This window comes from Vombatus ursinus, unplaced genomic scaffold (genome assembly GCF_900497805.2).
Source record: "Vombatus ursinus unplaced genomic scaffold, bare-nosed wombat genome assembly UNPS02014832.1, whole genome shotgun sequence".
NCBI classification, from domain to species: Eukaryota; Metazoa; Chordata; class Mammalia; order Diprotodontia; family Vombatidae; genus Vombatus; species Vombatus ursinus.
The window spans coordinates 67,972,819-67,980,750 of record NW_020954610.1 but is presented as its reverse complement, the minus strand read 5'-3'; the positions used below and the strand labels follow the sequence as shown (position 1 = coordinate 67,980,750).

At 39.0% G+C, this 7,932-nt stretch overlaps 1 non-coding gene across 1 annotated transcript; it reads left to right on the top strand.

Moving 5' to 3' along the window:
* The first annotated feature begins 6,867 nt into the window (after nucleotides 1–6,867).
* On the top strand, nucleotides 6,868–6,974 carry LOC114026136. Its single transcript, XR_003567100.1, has one exon. It is a non-coding gene; the product is annotated as a U6 spliceosomal RNA (small nuclear RNA).
* The last annotated feature ends 958 nt before the right edge of the window (nucleotides 6,975–7,932 follow it).

Genomic DNA, 7,932 nt, shown 5'->3' with positions numbered 1-7,932 from the left:
ACTAGGAAGCCACAGGCTGGAGAACTTGGGTCCAAAGCATTCCATAGGGCCCTAGGAAGTCTTAGGGGCCAAAATAAAGACCAGATGGGGAAGATACTGGAGCAAATAAGAAATGTCTGCATATATGTGGGATGTTAGGGGGCAGATGTCAATGTTCAGCTTTTTTCTTTCCTTGTTGATTACCTTTTGGTTCCATTTAATGGAACTGAGAGATATGCCAGCCTTAGCAACTTTGCCAAGAATAGGCTTAGAAATACTGAAAAGATGCCCAGTGGAATGATGACATGCAATTCTACCAGCTGGGGTAGAGATTTGTGATATCATTGGCAGTAAAGAATATAGTATGGCAAGGAATATAACCACCTGGCAGAGCTGGTGGCCCATCCTCCAGAGAGTCATACACAGACCTGAGGATAGGGACTAGAGATGAAGGCAGACTCCTGTAGGAGTGGCACCACATTGATGATATCTTTGGCTAGGAAGGCAGGATTAAAGCGTATGGCTGTGCTGCTTGGCACAGGCCACACAAAACCACAAGCTATGAGACATGGGGATGACTATCTCTAGACCACCACACAGAGGAATGAGCTCCTTCCCCATGCTCACATTCAGGTACAAAACCCAGTGCCCCTGCCCTAATTTTGCCTTTGATGGTATCTAGCTAGCATCTACTCAATTATTATCAGAAGTTTCTCATTGTTATTCATGAAAGAGGAAAGGCACATAATGGGGCTTAGTCAAACTTTTTGTTTATCTATTTTTATACATATTATCCCTCTCAATTATCACCCACTTTTTTATTTTATTTTTCAAATTCACATAGATCAAGGGTCATGGTGCTCTGGACATATTGGTTTTACCTAGCTGCACTCCAATACAGTCTTTGCCTCTAATGTTTCTTGAATTAGAATTGAATTTTAATGAGACTCCAGAATTTCCTTGTCCTACTGAATTAATTCTGGGAATCATTTGTCTGCTACAGTGGAATAATCATAAAAAAGTGGAAATATTAGTTTGCCAAGCAGGTTACTGGCTTCGGGTGGCTCAAGATACTTGGTTGATTTTTTTAAATCCAACTTTTTTTTAATTGACTTGTCCACTCACAAATGGTCAAAGCAGTTTTTATACATTGAGGCGCATAACTGATTCTTGTGATTAGGTAAATCCAATCCAGTAAGTATTGACTAAAATTTTTAGAAATAATGTGGTAAAATGGGTAGTGATCTAACCTTAGTCTTAGGTTTATAACCTCAGACACTCTCTAACACTGTGACCATGGGAAAGGAATTTAACTCCTCAGTGCTCTAGGCAGCATTCTGGTTATAAGCTGCAGAAAAGTCCAATAGCTACATTGGTAGGAGTTCCCCTGTCTCTTTAACAATGACATCATAGGCCCAGGCCCTGTTAGCCTTAAAGAGCTCTGTAAATGTGGGCTTTTATATGCATGGTATGTTATAAGTACTAAGAACATAATGGCAAAAGCAAAAAACAAACAAACAAAAAATAAATAAAGTCTTCAAGGAGCTTATATTCTCCCAGAGTGGGGACCTGGAGGGGATATAGTATGTAGATAAAGACTGAGTCAGCATCAGTGAATCAACAAGCGTTTATTAAGTTCCTATTGCATGATAGGAATTGTACTATTCTGCTAGGTGCTAGAAATACAAAAACAAAAAAAAAAAAGAAAGAAAAAAAAATCCCTGTCCCATTTGAGGGAGATGACATGTACATATGTCAGTCAATAAATATTAAGCACCTACTGTATACAAGTCACTATGCTGAGGATACAAAGAAATATGAAAGACAGTCCCTGTTCTGTCTGAGAAGACAACATGAAAATAACTGTATAAACAGGCTATGGACAAGATAAATTAGAAATAATCAACAGAGGGACAGCATTAGAATTAAGAAGGACCAGGAAAGGCTTCCTGTTGAAGGTAGGGATTTGAAGTGGGATTTGAAAAAAGCAAGGGCAGCACAGAAGTGGAGTATATACAAAATGGTCCTTAAGAGCAGAAACTGTTATTGCATTTGCCTTCGTATCCTTGGTACTTAATAGTGCCTTGCAAATAGTCAGCACTAGGCAAATGCTCATTGAATTTGTTTGAATAAATGCTGCGCTAGCAAACAGGAGACCTGTATTCTATTTCCATCTGCTGCTAACTCCTTATATTGCTTTGGGCTGGTCACATCACCTTGCTGGGCCCATTTCCTCTTCTGTTAAATAAGAGATTTGAACCAGGTACTCCCTGAGGTCCTTTCCAACTATTCCTACTCAAATGAGTCTTTTTTTTTTTAAACGCAGGACAGTACAATCATGTCTTTGAATCCTGGCCATTGTGCATCTTCTTGCCGACTTAGAAAGGCCTAAGTGAAAAATGAGTTTGGGTGTACATCTCCCTGAAAACATTCTGGGCACCCATTTGAATAGCCTGACAGAGTTCAGAACGTTACTTTCCGAGTGTGCCGGGAGCATGTTGTAGATGACACTCTCCTTTACCAAAGGACACAGGGCAAAAGGTTGCATCATTTTAATCTGGTTAATGAGTCCTGCGAACAAGCCCCAGATAAAGTTGGTGATTTACAAAAGCTTTTATCAGCCTCATGATGGATTTTACAGGAGTGGAACACTACATGACCCATGTGATTTGTTTTCGTTTACAGAGGTGGAAGAGGCTTTGAATTTAAAAATGGAACTTTTTCTTCTCATGCCAAATGTAAACAATTTAACATCCATTTCCCATCCAGCTATTTTACTAGTTCAAAAGAGTTTATATGAATCTTATCTGTATTATATTTCCTGCTGATTGGCAGAGCTCATGCTTCAGTGGGGAAGCCAAAAATGTGTTGGCTCAGAATAGCAACAGGAAAGGACTAACAAAGAAAATAGGGAAATAAATGTAATGAGTAGTTATGAAGTGCTGAAAACTATACTTATCATCCTGGATTCTAGAGAAGCCAGTGCTGCCATATTGTTTTACGCCTGGGAAGTCTTTTATGGAAACACATAACAAAAGCTTCAGATTATTTTGTCAACAAGAAAACATAGTTTACACTATCTTCAAAGCCCCATCTTGTCCTGCCTTGAGTGGTTCCATATTCTTTGCTTGCTGAGATCTTTTGGGGCTCTGAGGGAGGTTTGAGTTGGATACAGTAATTCACCATAAAAAGATAAAAGCCCCTAGAAAGTCATAGATCTTCCTTTCAAGATCTACCAAATAATTCAGTTGGGATCCTGCTGAATCCAGAGAATACACTTTGTGGCTATGCACAGAGCTAGTATGATGAGCTCCTAGATACATGTTTTTATACTCACATAGATATGTGATACACATGTGTACACATTTTATGCAAAATTTCAAAGATATTATTCATTCATTTGGACTCAGAAATAATCCTTAAGTATCCTCAAGATGTGCATTATGGGAACACAAAAGTAAGGAAGAATGAGAAGGGGAGAGAGAGGTGGGAAGGAGACAGAAGTGGGGATAGAGAGAGGGAAGAAAAGGAAAAAGACAGGGGAAGGAGGGTTAGGAAAAAAACAGCTAAACATTTCCTATTATAAATATCATGTTTAAAAATGGTTTTTCCTGCCTTGTTCTTACAATTCATCAGGAATCTAGCTGAAGCTCTAGAATATAAACTTTGACCACAAGGTAAGAAAGAGAGACCATGGGCATTTATGTGACAGTAGTGAACAAAGCTTAGTTCAACTTAACTTGTGATAAGATTTTAAGATGAAATTCTGAGATCTCATTCAAAACTTTACAAAGAAGTTCTGATCCAGTCCTCTGATCCTCTTATAACTGTAAATAATGTCACTATGCAACAGACTCACTCCACTCACCCCTACTCCTCAACCCTGCCCCTATTGTCTGGCCTTTCAATAAGTTCAGGGACTGTTTAGATGCTACCCATGCCTGTGGATTTTGATCACCTTTTAGTAGGACTTTTTTTGCACCATTATTCTCCAAGGAATATTGTAAAAATTCAATGTTAACAGAAATGTTAACTTTAATGTTAACAGAAAACATCAAGCCAGTAGAATATAAGCTTCTTGGAATTAGAGACTCTTCTTGTCTTTGTAACCCTAGTGCTTACCATAGAGCTCTGTATATAATATAGTAGTGCTTAATAAGTAGTTGTTAAATTGGACAGAACTGAACTTTCTAGTAGTTCACATAATCAACTCAACAACACCCTCCCACAAGCTAAAGTATGTGAGAGATAGCACAGCATAGAGGATAATGTTGAGCTTGAAGCCAGAAAGACCTGGGTTTGAATTGTGCTTCTGACAATTACTAGCTTTGTGACCATAGGGAACTGACTTGACTTGTCTGGGCTTTAGTCAAATCATTACATCATTCCAAGTCATTGGGCTAAATAATCAACCTAATTTGTTTTACTAACATATTTTTTTTTAACAGAAAAAGGGTCAAATGACAAAAGACTCAAATATTGATTTACTAAAGATATTTTTCATTTTACACATGTGGACACTAAATTATAGCAAAAAAGGTTCCTTAATAGAATATCAGTTTCAATTTATTCATAATACACCAATATCATAATTCTCTATTCTCCTTTTATATCTGACAACACTATCAAAATCTAAAAGAAACAAAAGCAAAAGTTCTCACTTACACCATAGAACACAAACATTATTAAGAGACTCCTGAGAAAAAAGCCAGGTGACACCTTTGTCTTTATACAAAGGTGTAACAGCATCATAGATTCTTAAATACTTTAGGACCAATGCTATTTAGCCATGATTACCTCTAAGACTATTGAGCCTTTCACATGTAGTGAATCCTCTTACATTTATAGATAGATATATAATTATAACTTTAGCTACAGCTGTAATTATAGACATAGGCATAAATTTGTGTGCATGGATGTACGTGGAGGCAGAATGGTACAATGGAAATAATGCTGGGTTTGGAACCAGATGGAAGCAAGGTTCAAATCCTGACTCTTATTATTTACTGCTGGTGTGATCTTAAATGAGTTCTCTCTGGTTCTATTTTCTCACCTGAAAAAATTTGTAGGTTGGACCAGGTGGTAAAGTCCCTTCCAGCTCTAAATTACGATTGTGTATGTATATATGTGAAATCCAGCATGGTGCAGTGAACAGTGTGTTGATCTTGGAGTAAAACATGATCAGGTTCTAGTCCTAACACACTTGACATACAAACTGTGAGACTAGAGATAAATCGATAGACCTCTTAATTTTCAGGTTATTCTGCAGGTCTCTAAGCTATAGACCAGTTAGTGATCCACATCATTGGAGGGAATTTGAGGAATGAAGGAATACATCTATATCTATCTGTATCTATATATATCTATATCTATGTATATATGGAAGTGTAAATACACACTTGTGGACATACACAAAAATCCTTCAATATTTCCATGAATCTGTGGTCTTATCAGCATAGAAACTCAATTCACCGACACAGATTGCAACCTAACCACATTTCCTCATCCTACTTCATTCTTGTTCATGCTTTTTTAGAATTTCTCTGAGATTGACTTCTGGGAGCCAAGACGGCAGATTGCTACAAAAATTGCTACAACTCTCCCATACTCACCTCCAAAGAACCAAAAAAATTGAACCCTAAAACAAATCCTGGAACAGCAGAACCAGCAAAAAGATGGGTGAGCAGAAACAATCTTTTAACCCAAGAAACTTGGAGTATTGGCAAAAGGTCCATCTCAGGGCAGTTGAGTGGTGCAGTGGATAGAGCACTGGCCCTGGAGTCAGAAGGACCAAAATTCAAATAAGGCCTCAGACACTTGACACTTGGTAGTTGTGTGACCCTGGGCAAGTCACTTAACTCTGATTGCCTCACACAGAAAAAAAAAGTCCATCTCACTCAGTTGTAAGGAGAGTGCAGTCTAGGATGGGAAGCATACCAGCAATCCTGCAGCTAGCCCCACCTCAGCAAACCAGCAGGAGATCCTGAGACCCAGTGTGGTGGAGCAAGCAAATACTAAGACAAGGACCGCCCCCCCCCCATATGCCTAAGCATAGCCAGAGGAACTAGCAAACTCCAGCTCTTAGAGTCACCTAGAGCTTCAGTGTAGCCCTAGGCAAACAGCATCCTCCAGGAGCCAGACTTCCATATGTTACAGCACAGCCCAGGGCAAACAGGTAGACACCAATCCTCTGGGTACCTAAGCAAACAGGAAACCACACCACCCTGCCGTGCTTCAGCATAACCCAGGGCAAATAGCCCCCAAAGGTCAGACTCACCAAGTGCTTCAGGGTAGCCATAAGGAAATGCAGAAAAACCCCACCTGTTCTCAGCACAAACCAACCACCGCCACTCAGACCCCAACTTAGCAGCAGGTAAGCTACCAGACCCCTATTGCCCCTGTGTCAGCCAACCCCTGATCTAACCCCCTCAACACAGCACAGACACTAAAATCCCCCATGGGCCTCAGGGCAATATCAGTGCAGCACCAGGTAAACAGCCAGGGCCTGTAGCCACTAGAGCACAAGAAACTATAGACAGTGCCCCTTCTATCCTGGGAGCAGAGATCAAATTTAAAAGACAGGAAAAAGGCCCATTGAAAAAAAGAGATGAGCAAAAAAATGAGAGAATCTGACCATAGAAAGTTTGTATGATAGTAGGGACTGTATGATAGTAGGGAAGACCTAGACAGTAACTCGGAAGAGGACAACAATGTCAAAATACCCATGGCAAAGCCTTAAAATAAAATGGAAAGTGGTCTCAAGCCCAGAAAGAACTCATAGAAGAGCTAAAAAAAAAAGGAGCTTAAAATCATATGAGAGAGGTAGAAGAAAAATTAGGAAAAGAAATGAGAGGGATGCAAGAGAATTATGGGGGGGAAAAGAGTTAAGTGCTTGCTTTGGCAGCACATATACTAAAATTGGAACAATACAGAGAACATAAGCCTGGCCCCTGCACAAAGATGACACACAAATTTGTGGAGCGTTCCATATTTTTAAAAGGTATTCAGAATGCACGCTGTCTTGGGTTTGGGAGAGAGATGAGATGGGGAGAAAATCTGGAACTCAAAATCTTGTGGAAGTGAATGTTGAAAACTAAAAATAAATTAATGAATCTTTAAAAAATATCAGAGGACAGGGAGAAATTAAAGATTAGCGAGAGAGTGAGGATGATAAAGTGGACAATCTACTGGAGAAAAGGGGATGAAATGGGTTTACTTGCACATGTAGAGAAGTTTGCTTTGGTCAGGAGAAGAGCTATCTTTTATTATAAAACAGGAGTGAAGAAGTGGCAGGAAACATTTGAATGATATGAGATGTGAAGAAGAGGAAAAAAGGAAGTTATCAGTAAATGACCTTAATGTTTTCAGTGAAATATTAGGGAAGGTTCTTAGCTGACTGTGTGATGTAGGGGGAGTCATGGGAGGTTTGAGGAAGGATAAAAAGGTTTGGAAAATCCTCTGTGGTGAATCAATGATGGAGGTATTAAAGGATTGCCTTGACACAGTGAGGACCCAGCTAAGATTATATAACAAATATAATGCATTGGGGAGAAAATTGTCACTCAATGAAATAGAAGGATTTCAAGCTTTCATAAAGAGAAGACCAGAACTAAACCAAAAATGTGACATTCAATATCAAGACCTAAGAGAAGCAAAAACAGGTAAGAAGGAGAAAGAAAACATAATGGATTCAATAGAGCTAAACAGTTTATGGGAAGAAGATATCTGTAATTCTTAAAAATTATACCACTAATAGTACAGCTAGAAGGAATATACATAGACATGAGTATAAGGTGAATTTGAGAGAATGACATAAAAATCATTAAGGGATGAGAAAGAAGAGTATAAGAGGTGCAGAAGAAACGAAGAGGTAAAATGGGGTAAATTATTTCACATGAAGAGGTGCAGAAAACCTATTACAGTGTATGGGAAGATGGGAGGGTGGGTAACGAG